This window comes from Sorex fumeus, unplaced genomic scaffold, assembly GCF_029834395.1.
Source record: "Sorex fumeus unplaced genomic scaffold, SorFum_2.1 ptg000035l, whole genome shotgun sequence".
NCBI classification, from domain to species: domain Eukaryota; kingdom Metazoa; phylum Chordata; class Mammalia; order Eulipotyphla; family Soricidae; genus Sorex; species Sorex fumeus.
In genome coordinates this window covers 3,564,374-3,580,681 of record NW_026606092.1, presented here as the reverse complement: position 1 = coordinate 3,580,681, position 16,308 = coordinate 3,564,374, and the positions used below count along the sequence as shown (strand labels likewise).

Here is a 16,308-nt window from a genome sequence, read left to right as displayed (position 1 = left end):
AAATTGTTTTACTATTAAAAATATCAAACTAGAAGGCGTCCATTGCTTAACTTGATAGTATTTAACCAGAACAATTAATAATTTGTTAGAAACAAGACAGCACTTCACTTGAACTAGAGAATATGGTAAGACTATTTCACCTCCAGCACACAGAAACAAGTACACACTGCACTAGAAGGAATTCAGGAGGTCTTTTCATTTGCATGCAGAAAGGCAGGTGAAGTGAAATGCCCAGGCAGTAGCTGTACCAAGGGGTAGAGACGATTGACTTGACTGCCACTACATCTAGGGCACTGAAAGAGGGAGTGGATATAATATAGAGGTACATATCTTTAGTCTAACTTTAGCCAAAAGAAGAGGAGATGGAGTGTTTCATAGATGTAGACCCTGACAAGTAAGACAAGAGAGAAATTGCACTAGACTATACTCTAGTCCATAATTTAGGATTTGTACTGATTCCATAAGCTCTATTGTCAACAGATAGATGGCAGACTCTCAGATCTGAGATTACAGAGAAAAAAGATATTGGTCCTGCTTAGACTTAAATATAACCAACCAAACCCTTTCGTGACAAAAGTGGAGTCCCTCTACGCTCTTCCATTTTCCATCTCCTGCTCTAAATGTTTGATGCATATTTTTAAAATTCAAGAAAATTAAGAATATAGAAATGGAAAAATAGAAGTAACACTTGTGAGCATGACACATCAAATATGTATGACATTATAGTGAACAATTTTCAAGAAAACACATTGAAATACATGGAATATTCTACCTTCTTAATGGATAAAGTATTTGAAAACTAACAAAAGAAACAGGGAGATACAATAATGGTTATAAAATCAATTAAATGATGATGAATATTTCAGAAAAGGAAAATGGCAAGTTAAGGAACTAATGTCATAAGCAATAGTTATATTTTAAAGAAAGTAACAGAGATTCAGGATGGAAAGAACTGGGCAGATGCATGAAGCATGGTAGAGACATAAAAGTGATCTCAATAAGAATCAGTGAACTCAAAGATAGTAATCTAAAAATTATACTGGTGGAAGAGAGAGAAATAGTATAGATTTAAATAAAGAGATATCTAGAGAACTATGACACTCCATTTAGTAATCAAAAGCTTAGTGTAACACGTTTCCTAGAAGTAAAGAAAATTGATAGAAACAAAACTTATTATAAGTACTAATTGAAAATTTTTAAATCTGGGAGCTGAAGATCCAAATTGTGAAGCTACTTTAATAGTAATTTAAATTAAAAGTTTATGGCAAGACAGAGTAGTGAAATATTAAAAGTTTAAGACAATGAAAGAATATTAAAATTCGCAAGGAGGGTAAAAGGAGTCAAGTTTTAAAGTTGCTTTAATTAGGTTATCAGCAACTTTTTATTTTTTATTTTTTAAATTAATTTATTTATTTTGAATACCCATCCCTCCACCAGTAACCATTTCCCACCACCACAGATCCCAGTATCCCTCCCACCCCCCATTCCCCCATCCCTCCCTGCCTCTGTGGCAGGGCACTCCCCCCTGTTCTCTCTTTCCTATTGGGTGTTATGGTTCGTAAAAGACTTAAGCCTGATTTTCAGGGAGAAACGTTGGATGATTTACTTTCCATTGATCACTTTATACATAAGGAGATGTCGCGTGGCTGCTTATGTGGCCGCACAGTTTGGAGTAAAAGTCCTAGTTCCTGCATGCTCGAGCTACGCTTGTAGAGGCTCATGGTCACCTGGGTTCCATCTGGAGGTGGCCGATGTGGCCTATCTACCCCATCTGGGACTTCCCAGTGATCTCGGCTCTGTTTGGGACCTGGAGCGTTCTCCGGGAGCTGTGGAGCCTCCAGCGGCCTTTCTTCTCTGTGGCTGTGTGCTGTAAAGATGGCACTGGGGGGCGGGTTGTGGGCGTGACTTCTGGAATCAGAGGTTATCTGGGAGCCAGGGCAGTCCCGTCAGTTTGGAGTGAAAGTCCTGTTCCTGCATATCAGCAACTTTTTAAATATAAATTCTATGGACTAGGAGATAGTGGTATGGTAAGAGTGGTATGCTATAGTTAAATAATTCATATATAAAAACTGCCAACCAAGAATATATATTCTGAAAGACTCTCTTTAGGACATGAAGGTGACATAACATCACCCCCAATCATCAAAAAACAAACAAAAATGCTAGAGGATTTTGATATATTTAGATGCCCCCACTGTAGCACTGTCCTCCCATTTTTCATCAATTTGCTCAAGCGGGCCCAGTAACGTCTCCATTTTGAGACTTGTTGTTACTGTGTTTGGCATATTGAATGCGTCACGGGTAGCTTGCCAGGCTTTGCTGTGTGGCGAGATACTCTGAGAAGCTTGCCGGGCTCTCCGAGAGGGGCGGAGGAATCAAACCTGGCTCGGACTGGCTGGTTGCATGCAGGGCCGACGCCCTACTGCTGTGCTATCATGGCCCAGGAGGTTTCCGAGATGTCCCCAAATGTCCAAAAAATAAAAGAACTCATAAGCACAACAAGCATAACACAAACAACTACTTTAATAAGTGGCAGATGATCTAAATAAACATTTTACCGAAGAAGACAGATGTCAAAAAATACAAATAAAAATATGTTCATCATCTTTTATAAGGGAAGTGTAAATCAAATGGATATATGAACTTATGCCAGTGAATATGTCTGTTATTCAAAAGAATAAACAAGTATTGCAGAGGATATTAAGTGAAATGAACACTTATACTTTTGTTTGTGGGGATATAAATTTCGATAATTATTTTGAGATCATTATTCAGAATAGAGATTTCTGAAAATTGTATATGACAAATGAAATCATAACTGACATAAATTCAGTTATCCTACAGATGGCTATTTACTAAAAGTATAAAAACACTAATTCATATTCATCACATCTATATTCATTATAGCCAGAGCTTGCAACAACCCAAATATCGATGGGCAAATGAATAAAGAATACATGATACTTACATAAAATTTGAATAAGATGCAACTATAACAAAATAGCCTTGCCAGTTTTAATAATGTGTATAGACTTGAAAATATTTCTATTTAAGATAATGCCTTCAGTGGTATTGACATTTATAAACTCAGTGTCCAGTTACGTCACCTACAAGTTTTTTTCCCACACCATATCCCACACCATATCCACACCATATCTATCTGCTTATTCCAACTCAACGTGCTTTCTCAGTTTTTATTCCAGTACTATTTTTATCAGTTGATAAAAATAGTTTGTTTCATATCATGCATTTATTTATTGTTTTCTTATACACCACAGATAAGTGAGATCATTTGCTACTTGTCTTTTAAGAATATTAAACCAGATTACAAAACAGAAAGAAAGGGGATGAGTAAATAAGGTAATAATCCCATCATGTGGTGAAATCAGGCTTTTAATAAATTAAATACCCTACATACTCATCATTTTTAAAAGTACATGAAACATATTACAACATAACATACTTCAATTAAAAGATAAGATGGTAGCAAGCAGGGCATTTGCATATTTAAAATATTGTTAGAAGATAAATTCTTGGTTTTACATTAGTTTTTCAGATCATGTAATATCAGGACCAGAGAGTTAGCCTTGCACACGGCCAAATCGGGTTCAATCACTGGCATCCCATATGGTTCCCTGAGCACTGCCAGGATTAATTCATAAATGCAGAGACAGGAATAATTCATGAGTATCACTGAGTGTGACTCAAAAATAAGTAAAAAAAAAGCAACCCCCCCAAAAAAACCATATCATGTAATATCATTTATTATTTTCTTTGGTACTAAAGTTTTTGATATAAGAATTACATTTCTCTGTTTTAACCCAGCCTCATGCACATCAGCTAATTATATAACATAACTACATACAGTGAAAAAAGTCTATATTTTTTTAAGATGTTAAAAGCTCCTAGTTCTCAGCAATATTTTTTAGTAAAACAATAGCTACTTATCCTCCAGTCACTTTTGTTACCAGTCATATGTTTGTTTCAGGTGAACTTAGATTTTGTTTTCAACTGTAAATGATATTTTATCTAGTAATTTTAGTTCATAGGCTGGAGCGATATCATAGTGGGTAGGGCGTTTGCCTTGCACACGGCCAACCTGGGTTTGATTCCTCCGCCCCTCTTGGAGAGCTTGGCAAGCTACTGAGAGTATCCCATATGCACGGCAAAGCCTGGCAAGCTACCTGTGACATATTCGATAAGCCAAAAACAGTAACAGCAAGTCTTACAATGGAGACGTTACTAGTGCTCACTAGAGCAAATCAGTGAACAATGGGAGGACAGTGACAGAATTTTAGTTTACAACTGAAACTTTGGAAATTCAAACAACGCCTTTGCCAATAAAGTTTGTATATACAGCAGAACAAGTTTCAAACTTAAGTTCCTCATTGTTCTGCTGTGATTTTTCAAGTGGATCTATGAGATGCTGTCACTCAGCTTCTTGTGGATTCTCTTACCTGCAATTTCACCAGGAAGACCAACTCCCCCAGCACCTTCATAGTCACAGCTATGAGTGTGGCTTCTGGAACAGTTATATTTATTTTTGTACTTTTCTAGTTGACTTAAGCAAATTTCTTCTCTGGGTATTATGACTACATGCATACTACTGATTGTTTTTCTCAATTCAGATATCTAGCTGGATTTGGGTTTTCTGGGAACACTTTAGTTGGGGCACAAGAATGAAGACTACAGTACCTTCCTATCTATCACTGGCTTCAGTTTCCTTGGCTACTGTGATAATCAGTGAATTTTGCTGGGCCTTAACATACAAGTTCATCTCCAACTCAATGATAGCTTGGGAAATGCAGGATGTAAATTATTTTGGGTTTTGATTGGCCTTCACAATTTTCATTTTTTATCTTTGAACTCAACCTTTCTCCTGGTGAAAGGCTGATAATAAACTGAACTGAGGTTTTAAAAACTTTATTGGAGAAATGCTACTGTAGATATGAGTATGGATAATAATGTCTCTGCTTTCAAATATCACAGTGCTTTAAATAGTTTTAGTACTAATTAATTAAAACAATAAAATATTCATTATTCACAACTTAGAGAAAAAATGTGGACACACTCCATCTATTGAATGCTAAATAAGTTTCTCTGATGTGTTATTTGAAAAGGACTGGTCAGTAAAATAACTCAAAAACAATATAAATTAAAATAGTTTTATATGTTGTGGCCTTTCATGAGTGCTGGATAGATCATGATGTATATCAGATAAAAAATTTAATGAATTTTTCCTTTCTCCATGAATAAATCCCATTGTTTTGTATAATATTTAAAATCTGAAATGTTTAATACCCAAATTTCTTCTAGTTACCTATACTGTACTAATCATCCAGATAGGAAAATTTAAAAATTATTGGTCATAAAAGGAAAGAGAGAGTAAAACAGAATGCATCTTCCACAGAGGCAGGGAAGAGGTTGATGGAAGAGGTGGCAGGAGGGATACTGGAAACATTGGTGGTGGAAAATGGGCACTGGTGAAGGGATGGGTAACCGAACATTGTATGACTGAAATGTAATCACGAATGTTTGTAAGTCTGTAACTGTATCTCATGGTGATTCATTAAAATTAAAACACTGTCACTGTCCTCCCATTGTTCATCGATTAGCTCGAGTGGGCCCAGTAACATCTCCATTTTTGAGACTTGTTGTTACTGTGTTTGGCATATTGAATACGTCATGGGTAGCTTGCCAGGTTTTGCCACATGGTAGAGATACTCTCAGTAGCTTTCTGGGCTCTCCGTGAGGGGTGGAGGAATCGAACCCGGCTCAGCTGGGCTGGCTGCATGCAAGGCAAACACCCTACCACTGTTCTATTGCTCCAGACTAAGCTCATTAAAATTAATGAATGAATGAATGAATTTATTTAAAAATTTGAAAGTATTGGCCATGGTGGGGACCTGGAGTGATAGCACAGCGGGTAGGGAGTTTGCCTTGCAAACTGCCAACCTGAGTTCAATTCTCAAAATTGCATATAATCCCCCAGCACCACTAGGAGTAGTTCCTGAGTGCAGAGCCAGGAGTGATACTGGGAATCGCCTGGGGTACCTCCTGCCCCAAATCACTAACAAAGCGGTCATTCAAATCCTGATTTTATTTTATTTTTCATTATTGACTCATAGTGTTCAGGGATTAGTGCTGGCTCTTAACTGTCTTAACCCTTGGAGAATTTTTCTGGCCTATGCAAACCCATTAAATAATAATTCTACTCCCATAATGCTATCTTTGTATAAGTTATTTCCTGTGCCAAGAATTCTTTTTAACTGAGGTTATCTACCTTTGCTTTTCAATTTATCTATCTAGTCATTCAGGGAAGAGCATGAAAGTCATCTTCTATCTTTCTGTTGCTTGAAATCATTATATATATTAGAGGCATTCCTTTCACCATACTCCTTAAGCATGAAACATCTGTTCATCTCTCTTTATTTAAAAAGATTCTTGGATATTACACATAATAAAACAATAGTGCTTTCTACATTTCCTCTTTCAGTCTCAATGGCTAATGCTTATTCATTTATTTTCCCATCCCGTCAGCAGTACAAATGAGATTAAAAATGTGCTATTATATTTTGCAATTTTTTCTATAATTTTCTATCCATAACAACATGTTGTTTCAGATCTATGATTAGTGTTTTATTGTTAATGACCCTTGAAAATAATTGTTGTCATTAGCCTCAAACATACATATTGGGATTGGGACATGTCAAAAAGATTCTGGAACATAGAGAGCTTTAAAACTGAGTTCTGTTTTCTTATCTTTAACAAACTGAAAATTAATTGAGAGAACAGGTCAGAAACAATATTCCCATCTATTACCTACAGGGTATTTTGGAATCTAATTGTTAATTTTGCCTGTATAATAGGAAAACCTCTATTTCCTTTGATATCACCTTCCTTACAAAGAGCAAAACAAAACATTTTTTCCTTTATTTACTCCAACATTAAACTGTTTTGCCTCTAGTAAATTAAAGGAATTTTATTATATTCTGGCATTGTCACTTTGTCAATGTGTTTCTTTTTTGAAAGTTTAAATTTTAGTTCAATTTTATATATCCTCAGTTAAGTTCAGTATATTAGTTTTGCCATAATATTGGTGGGAAAAAAAGAACATATAAGAGTTCTGACCATATGGTTCCTTGATGCATAACATTTAATATAAAACTCAAAGTGAATGTTTCCAAATTATTTTGGAATCATTACCAAATGTTTATACTACATAACAACGGCTATATGACAACACTCCAAATGACAAACATTCTTACATTTAAGAGTATTTTCACAGTAATAGGGAAATTTTGTTGTAGAAAAGGAATGTAGTTCGGAATTAGAATTTCATTAGTCAATTCAAATCAGGTACGACCACTTTTGGTTGAAGAGGTATAAGTCACAGGTCATTTAGGAATAATCATACTAATACACTTCCATTTATTTTCTATCTTCTTTGAAAAACGTTACTGGTGGCAAACAGGATTTATTCTTTTTTTTTTTTTTTGCTTTGTGGGTCACACCCAGAGATGCACAGGGGTTACTTCTGGCTCAGGCACTCAGGAATTACTCCTGGCGGTTCTCAAGGGACCATATGGGATGCTGGGAATCCAACATGGGTCGGCCGCGTGCAAGGCAAACACCCTACCCACTGTACTATCACTGAAGCCCCAGGATTTATTCTATTAGGTTGTTTGCTTTGTTTAATTTGTTGGCCACACCTACTGTTACTCAGAAGCTGCTCCCTACTCTGTATTCTGGATTTAGCTCCCAGTTATCATGATGCTTGGGGGACCATAGGAATCAAACCCTTTCCTAACCAAGTGCAAATTGTGTGTTCAGCCTATTAATCTATCTCTCTGACCCAGAAAGATAATTATTTTTTTTTATTTTTGTGCCACACTTGGTGTTGCTCAGGGGTTACTCCTGATTCTGAATTAAGGGGTCACTTCTTTCAGGGTCTGGGTAACATATATGGTGCCAGGGGTTAAATTTGGATCAATAGTGTGCAAGACAAGCACCATACTATAGCTCCTACCCAATATTCTTAAACATTATATTCACACAAGATTGTTGTTGCGTTTTGGGGACACACTGGGGTGAAGCTCACAGGGATATTCTTTCCTACATCTCTGCTAAATCCTGGTAGTCCTAAAGGGTCCAAGTCATACTGGGGAGTAAACCCAGGTCTAAAGCATACAGAGCATTGCCCTCTGCTTCTTTGAGATATCTCTCCTGTTCTGCAGATTATAAGTTTTATCAATACTTCCTAGCTATCTAAATTTCTCTTGCAATTTTAATTCATGATTGAATTTTCTGCTCTAGTGGTTGGGTTATGTAAAACAGCTAATCTACTATAAATAAGGAAGAAAAATTGTAAGGGTAGAGTCTAATGGAAATTTCTCAGTCTTGGTAAAGGTAAAAAAGGTAAAGGTAAAGGTAAAGGTAAAGGCCCTCCCGTTGATCGTCGATTTGCTCGAGCGGGCCCAGTAACATCTCCATTGGAGACTTTGTTGTTACTGTGTTTGGCATATCGAATACTCTCGGTAGCTTGCCGGGCTCTCTGAGAGGGGCGGAGGAATCGAACTTGGGTCAGCCATGTTGGCCGCTTGTAAGGCGAATGCCCTACCGCTGTGCTATCGCTCTCAGTCTTGATTATATTAAAATATCGCTAAAATTTTTGTAGTAATGCACAATTTTGTTATTCTTTTAGTTTTAATTTCTAGATAATAAAAAATGAACAATTATACCTATATAATTGTGGAAAAATATGTGTGAAAATGTAACCAAGTTATAAAAATATCATTCACCTACAAAATTAGGGTGAATATTGAATATGAATTTTAAATAAATTATTTTCCTGCCACTGCATTCACATTATCCTGTAATCCATTTTGCTATTACAGTTTTGTTTTTTAAGAACTTATATAAATATAGTATACAATGTATAAGTATACATAAAACATATTTTATAGGAAAACTAGGCTTTCAAGTTTGATTTAAATTATTTAGCACATTGTGTCTAGTATTAACCTGTACTGCATATATCAATAACCTGCGTCTTTTAGGTGCTGAATAGTATTTTATTATATGGCTATCAAATTTTATCTATGCATTTACTAACTCATACATATTTTGATTTATTTCTACTTTATGTCTTTTGTGAATAAAGCAGACAAGAACATTCATATTAAAATATTGGTTTTAAAAGATGTTTCCTTCGCTCTTGGGTAAACACTTTGAGTAAAGCTGCATAGTTACAGGGTAAGTGCACGGTTAACTTTCTAAAATAAAAAAGTTATAAAATATTTATTTTATAACTTTATAAAATAAATAACTTGTTTCCAAAGTGGTTTTGGCATTCTGTTCTTATTAAGATAATATCCTTATTACTCCACATTTATTGATGCTTCTCAAATTGATTCATGGATTGAACATAATCTTAAAATTTGAGTAGTCTTCATTTTAAGGAATTGACAAACTATTAAAAATGCATATAACTCAATTGAAACCCAAGCACAAAAATCTGTAAGTCTACAACTGTACCTCATGGTGTTTCACTAATAAAAATTAATAATAAAAAAGTTAGAATTAAAAAACAAACAAACACACAAATAAAAATGCATATAACTCAAAATGGAGGCCTTTGCCACCCCCACCGGGGGGAGGAGAGTCATGATCTAAAGGAGCAAGAGCAGCTGAGAAAACTGTTTATTGGAGGTTTGTGCTTTGAAACTACAGATGATAGCTTAAGAGAACATTTTGCTAAATGGGGCACACTTACAGATTGTGTGGTGATGAGAGAAACCCCTCCCCCAAAAAAAAGAACTTCCAGAGGCTTTGGTTTTGTGACTTACTCATGTGTTGAAGAGGTGGATACTGCTATGTGTGCTCAACCATATAAGGTTGATTGGCATGTAGTGGAACCCAAAAGAGCTGTTTCTAGATAGATTTCTGTGAAGTCCGGTGCCCATCTAACAGCGAAGAAAATTTTTGTTGGTGGTATTAAACAAGATACAGAGGAATATAATTTGAGAGACTACTTTAGAAATTATGGCAAAATTGAAACCATGGAAGTTATGAAAGACAGGCAGAGTGGGAAAAAGAGAGGATTTGCTTTTGTAAATTTTGATGATGATCATTATACAGTTTTCAAGTCATTTCCCTGGATGAGCACAAATATATAACTGTATACTGATCTCTCTTGGTCAAGGTCTGAATTCTTACTGCACTCCCCCAAATAAAATTGAATATTCACAAAATGAAACCTCCACGCACATATTTTTTTCAATATTAGTGCTATTTCTTTCCCACTAAAAAAAAAATAGTTCCTGAAAACAACAAAGAGTGGCTCCACTACGTCCACTACCCAGCTGCTGCCACACTCCAGGACACTTTCTAGAAACTTCGGCTGAGGCTCACGCACAAGTGAAGCCCCACAGAACCAGGTAAGCAGAACTCTGTGATTTTGGACTCCAGGAACAGAGAACCTCTGCCTGCTCCCACCAATCTCTGGTGACCAAGGGATGGAAATCAGAAGCCCCAATCTTCCCTGCCCTGTCTGCTCCAACAACTTCCAGCGACCCAGGGATTATACGCAGAAAACCAACCTTCCAGTACCAGATAAATACCTCATCAGCAGACCTCCACTACCTCCACTACCTCTACTACCCAGCTGCCACCATGCTCCAGAGGCTTTCTGGACTGCACAGCTACAAAACGGCTGCATGACACATCATAAGACACTTAATACAAGATTACAACAACCATATTTGATAGGGTTCACCTGAAAGGGCGATTAGAGGCCACCCTAAAAGACTCTCCCTCTCGGAGAGCCTGGCAAGCTACCACGAATATCCCGCCCACACAGCAGAGCATGGTAAGCTATCCATGGCATATTCGATATGCCCAAATAAGTAAATACAATGGCTCTCATTCCCCTGATTCTGAAAGATGGAAATGTTAGAAAGGATGAGGAAGGAGAGGCTGATAATATCTCAAGGCCAAACTAGGTTGCCAAAATGAAAAAGGACAAAAATGACTGTCTGTACTTTCAATGCACATACGCTGGTATTAAATGCATCAGTCGAGGACCTGATGGTACATGCACGGAAGATCAAGTATGACAACATTGGTATGACTGATGACGAGAAGGCATCAATCGCATCATGCCTTTTTCGACACTGGAGAAGAACTGTTCCTCAGAACATGGGACAAAAAAGGCGTCGGTGGTGTCAGTGTCCTTGTCAACACGAACGCAGCCATGAGCATTGATTTATTCGAATGCCTAACAACCCTAATCGGATGATTACAGTTGAAAAGATGTAGCCTACTGCCTGCAGTTTCTGTCTTCGTCGTCCACGCACCAAAATCCAATTATGATTAAGGAGAAATTGCGCAGTTCTACATGGAACTGGAGAAGTTCTATAAAGAAGACTACAACTTGTACAAGATCATTGTCTGATTTTAATGCCAAGATAGGAATGAGATCAGCCGAAGAACACCACATCAGGACCCATGGCCTAGAATGGAATGAATAGGGTGAGAGATGTGTCTGAGTTCATCATGTCGAACAAGACCATCAATGGTAACTCAAAATTTCAATTTCAGAAGGCGAAATCAAAATGTTGGACATGGGAGTCTCCTGGTGAATGCTTGCACAATGAAACTGACCACATTGTATTCAATTGATGGTTTTCTCTGATCGATGTCACACTATTGTCCCCAAATTCCAAACAGAATCGGACCACTGTCTCCTTCATGCAAAATTCTACTTCATGAAGTGGGGAGAAAGGGCTGCAAAGTTTAAGAAGAGAACTCCCAGAACAACCACCAACTGGGAACTCTTTGACACTATTGTGGCAACATGGGAAGATGCTCTCATTGACAACATTGACAAAGAATATGATCAACTGGTTCAGCACCTCAGTGATTGTGAAAGGAACGCCTAGAGAGAGATGGCCACAAAAATATGCCCATCTTCCAAAAACTCTCGAGCTCATTTTCTAATGTGGCTTGCTGCAAGGCTCAAGCAACCGCAAGCAAATGTCCATGCTCGCAAAGCAGTGCAGAGAAGCGATAAAGGAAGACCTCAAAGATAGAAGAGCATCAATGTTGGCAGATGCAACAGAAGCCGGGAAAAGCATTCGTGATTCCCGCCTGTCCTTTGCAAAGTACAAGACCTAGATGACTGCCCTCCGATGTTCAAATGGATGTATCACATCTTCCAGAAGGGCAATGGAGAAGATTATCCATAACTTCTAATCGGATCTCTTCGATAGCCACTTTCACCTACTCATCAATACACTAGCTTGGCTCTTCACACACTACCTGTCTGAATGCAAGGTTCCGGCAGGACTGTACTACTGTACAAGAAGGGAGACATTCACAACATTGGCAACTATCGCCCGATCTGCCTGTTGACTGTCTTCTACATGCTTTTCACTCAAGTCATCCTGAATAGGATTGGCAGAATACTAGATGAAGGACAACCATGCGAGCAATCCGGTTTCTGTAAAGGATTCAGCACAATCGACTATATCCACACGATAGCCAAGCTCATTGAGGTTTCTCGTGAATTCAAGATGCCTCTCTGTCTAATGTTCATTGATTTAAAAAAGGCCTTTGATTCTGTTGATATGGAAGGAGTCATCAAAGCCCTAGACAAACAGAGCATTCAAATCCGTGAGCTGTATTACGGATTCACTACCAGGATCTCACCATTCTACATGGAGGTGATCACTGATGCCAAGAGTGGGTAATGGAAGGTTGATACCATTTCACCGAAACTCTTGAGTGCCCCCCTCGAGAATGTCATGTGATGACTGGAATTGGAAGGAATGGGAGTGAAGATAGACGATTGGCAACTACATCACCTCTGCTTCACTGATGATATCTTTCTGATAACACCAATCATTAGTAAAGCATCACAAATGCTGGCCGACTTCGACCATGGGTGTGGAAAGGCCAGACTACAGGTGATTCTCACAAAGACTATGTTTATGAGAAATGGTCTTGTTCCTGACTTTCCATTATCTCTCAATGGAAGGAATATCTCCGAATGCAGCAGTTATGTGTACTTATGTTGAGAAGTCAACATGATGAATGATCTGGCACCTGAATTGCACAGGAGGAAGAGAGTGGCTTGGAATGCCTTCAAGAGCATTGAAGAAATAGCTAAGAGGAGAAGAACCTCTGGCTCTGGGCACATCTCTTCAATTCCACTGTTTTTCCTGCATCAACATACGCCTCAGAGACTTGGGCCCTATGAAAACAGGATGAGAGCACTATTCAGCTCTCCCAAAGAGGAATTGAAAGAGCTATGCTTGGAGTATCACGCTTCACTCAAATGAAAGAAAGAATCCAGAGTTCCGACCTTCATCTACGATCAAGACTTAGGGACGCTGTCTCATTTGCCAAAGCATCGAAAATCAAATGGGCTGCACACATAATGAGATTTGGAGATGACCGCTGGAATAGAGCCACTACCGACTGGATTCCCCAGGACGTCAAAGATCGCGTGGCCGCCCACTTACGAGATGGTCATTGTTCTTCCTCAAGACCCTGAACAATTGGTTTAAGGCTCTTTGTGTTCCTTGAATGAGCAAACACCATTGGACTATACTAGGACGTGACAGGGATGAATGGAGACGTTACTTGCATCTGCTCGAGCAAATCGATGAGTAACAGGATGTCAAGTGATCAAGTGATGATACATTTCATATAATTGTTGTTCATCAATACCACACTATTAATGGGCATAACTGTGAAGTGAAAAAGGCCCTTTCTAAATAAGAAAGGCAGTCTGCTGTATCTCAACGAGGTCGTGGAGGTGGATCTGGCAAATTTTGGGGTCATGGAGGCAATTTTGGAGATGGTGGAGGACACTTTGACTATGGTGCAACTTTTGTGGAAGAGGAGGCTGTGGTTGTAGGGGTGGTGGCAGCAGAGTTAGTTATGGAAGAGGATATGGTGGATATAATGGATTTGGAGGTGATGGTGGCAATTATGTTGGAGGTCCTGGTTATAGTAGTAGAGGAGGTTATGATGATGGAGGACCAGGATACGGAAAACAAGGTGGTGGATATGGTGGAGGTCGTGGAGGATATGATGATTACAATGGAGGAGGAACTTTTGGCTGTAGTAACTGTGGTGGTGGTGGGGAAATATAATGATTTTGGAAATTATAGTGTACAACAGCAATCAAATTATGGACGCATGAAAGGGGGCATTTTGGTGAAAGAAGCTCGGGCAGTCCCTATGGTAGTGGTTTTGGTTCTGATGCTGAAAGTGGTGGCTATGTTAGCAGAAGGTTCTGAAAACTCAGCAGAAAAGGGCCACAGTTCTTAGCAGGAGAGAAAGCAAGGAGTTGTCCAGAAAGCTGCAGGTTACTTTGAGACAGTCGTCCCAAATCCATTAGAGGAAATGTAAAAATCTGCCACAGAAGGAGCGATGATCCATAGTCAGAAATGTTACTGCAGCTTAAACAGAAAACCCTTCTTGTTCAGGACTGCCATAGCCAGAGTTTGCAAAAGTGCAGCTATTGATTAATGCAATGTAAGATCAATTAGCCGTATATTCCTGAGGTCTTTTATCTGTTTTAGCTTTGCCATTTTATTTTTCTTTTCATTACCTCAGGTATACTGCCCTATAAATTGTGGTAATGGTACCAGAAATAAAAAATTAAGGAATTTTTAACTTTTCAAAACTTGTGTAGTTCAGTTTTTCTACATTTTAGTACAGAAACTTTAACAAAATGCAGTTTTGGAGGTGTTTCCTTTTATGTTAACAAGTAAAGAAGACCATTGTCCATTACTATTTTGTATAAATTTTGCTAAAGTTAACTGTAAAGAAACACCTGCTGGCTTGCAGTTTTAGGGGAATCTGTTCCCCCATTTCCAAACCACAAATTGTATGGGCGCTGAGATGTGGAGAGAATATATATTTGTATGTTTGCAATGTGTGTTTTAGATAAATAGGATTGGGTATATAAATTCACAAAATTAGCATATTTGTGAATTTAATAGCAATAAGATTTAACTTCAAATGAAAAAACTCTCAAAATTCCTATTTGGTTTTTTTGCATTTTCTTTCAAAATGTCACTGTCACTGTCCTCCCGTTGTTCATTGATTTGCTTGAGTTGGCCCAGTAACTTCTTCATTTTGAGACTTGTTGTTATTGTGTTTGGCATACTAAATAAGTCATGGGTAGCTTGCCAGGCTTTGCCGTGCAGGTAAGATATTCTTGGTAGCTTGCTGGGTTCTCTGAGAGGGGTTGAAGAATCGAACCCGGCTCGGTCAGGCTGGCTGCACGCAAGGCAAATGCCCTACCGCTGTGCTATTGCTTCAGCCCTTTCAAAATGTAATCCTATGATTTTAGTGTGCTAGTTGTGTTGAGAGTCCTAGAACGTCATCCTTCTACATTTACCTTGGTCACATGTTAACTGCTGCCATGATTTTATTTAGGTGTAAAAAAAAGTCTACTGCCCTTTGTTTAAATTCTGGAAAAGGGTAGTGGATGTTCTCCTTTCCTCCTACGGTTAAAAAAATAACTCTTAAAACTTTGAAAATACAGGAACACTAGGCCTGCTATATCTGAGCAAATTAGTGGCTATCTTTTGTTTTTCTTTTTAAAGCACAAGAGGCCGTAAGTCTTGAGTTATTTTCCTTGGTTTAATATATATATATATATATATATATATATATATATATTGATACAAGCTCTCAGAGTAAGAGAATAAAAATCATGCATTGTTCTCTTTTGCAGACCACAACACCCAAAAGGAGAGAGAGAATACAGGGGATTGCCCTGCCACAGAGGCAGGGGGGATGGGGGGATGGGGGTGGGGGGGATATTATCCATGGTGGTGGAAAATGGGCACTGGTGGAGGGATGGGTATCTGATCATTGTATAATCAAACCCAAGCACAAAAAAATTGTAAATCTACAACTGTACCTCATGGTGTTTCGCTAATAAAAAAAATTTTAAAAAAATCATGCATTGTTGAATCATTTAAAAAATGCATATAAAATTAGAAATACTAGCATAGCTAAAATATTGAAAACATTAAATAATATCATATTAAATAAAACTAAAGTAAATAAAAATATTTATTTAACAAAACAATTTGATATTTGTATAAAGATATATACACTGATGATTGAACTTAATAGAAAATAAATATAGACACAAAATGATCTTTGATTTTTGACAAATATTATAAGGCAATTAAGTCATGAAACAATATACTTAATAAATTATTTGGTTATATGGCATTTTTATACAAAAAGAAACTCAATTCTTATTTTATATTATAT

At 37.7% G+C, this 16,308-nt stretch overlaps 1 pseudogene; it reads left to right on the top strand.

Moving 5' to 3' along the window:
• Positions 1 to 9,611: 9,611 nt before the first annotated feature.
• LOC130026834 (heterogeneous nuclear ribonucleoprotein A3-like) lies at positions 9,612 to 14,309 on the top strand (annotated as a pseudogene).
• Positions 14,310 to 16,308: the final 1,999 nt, after the last annotated feature.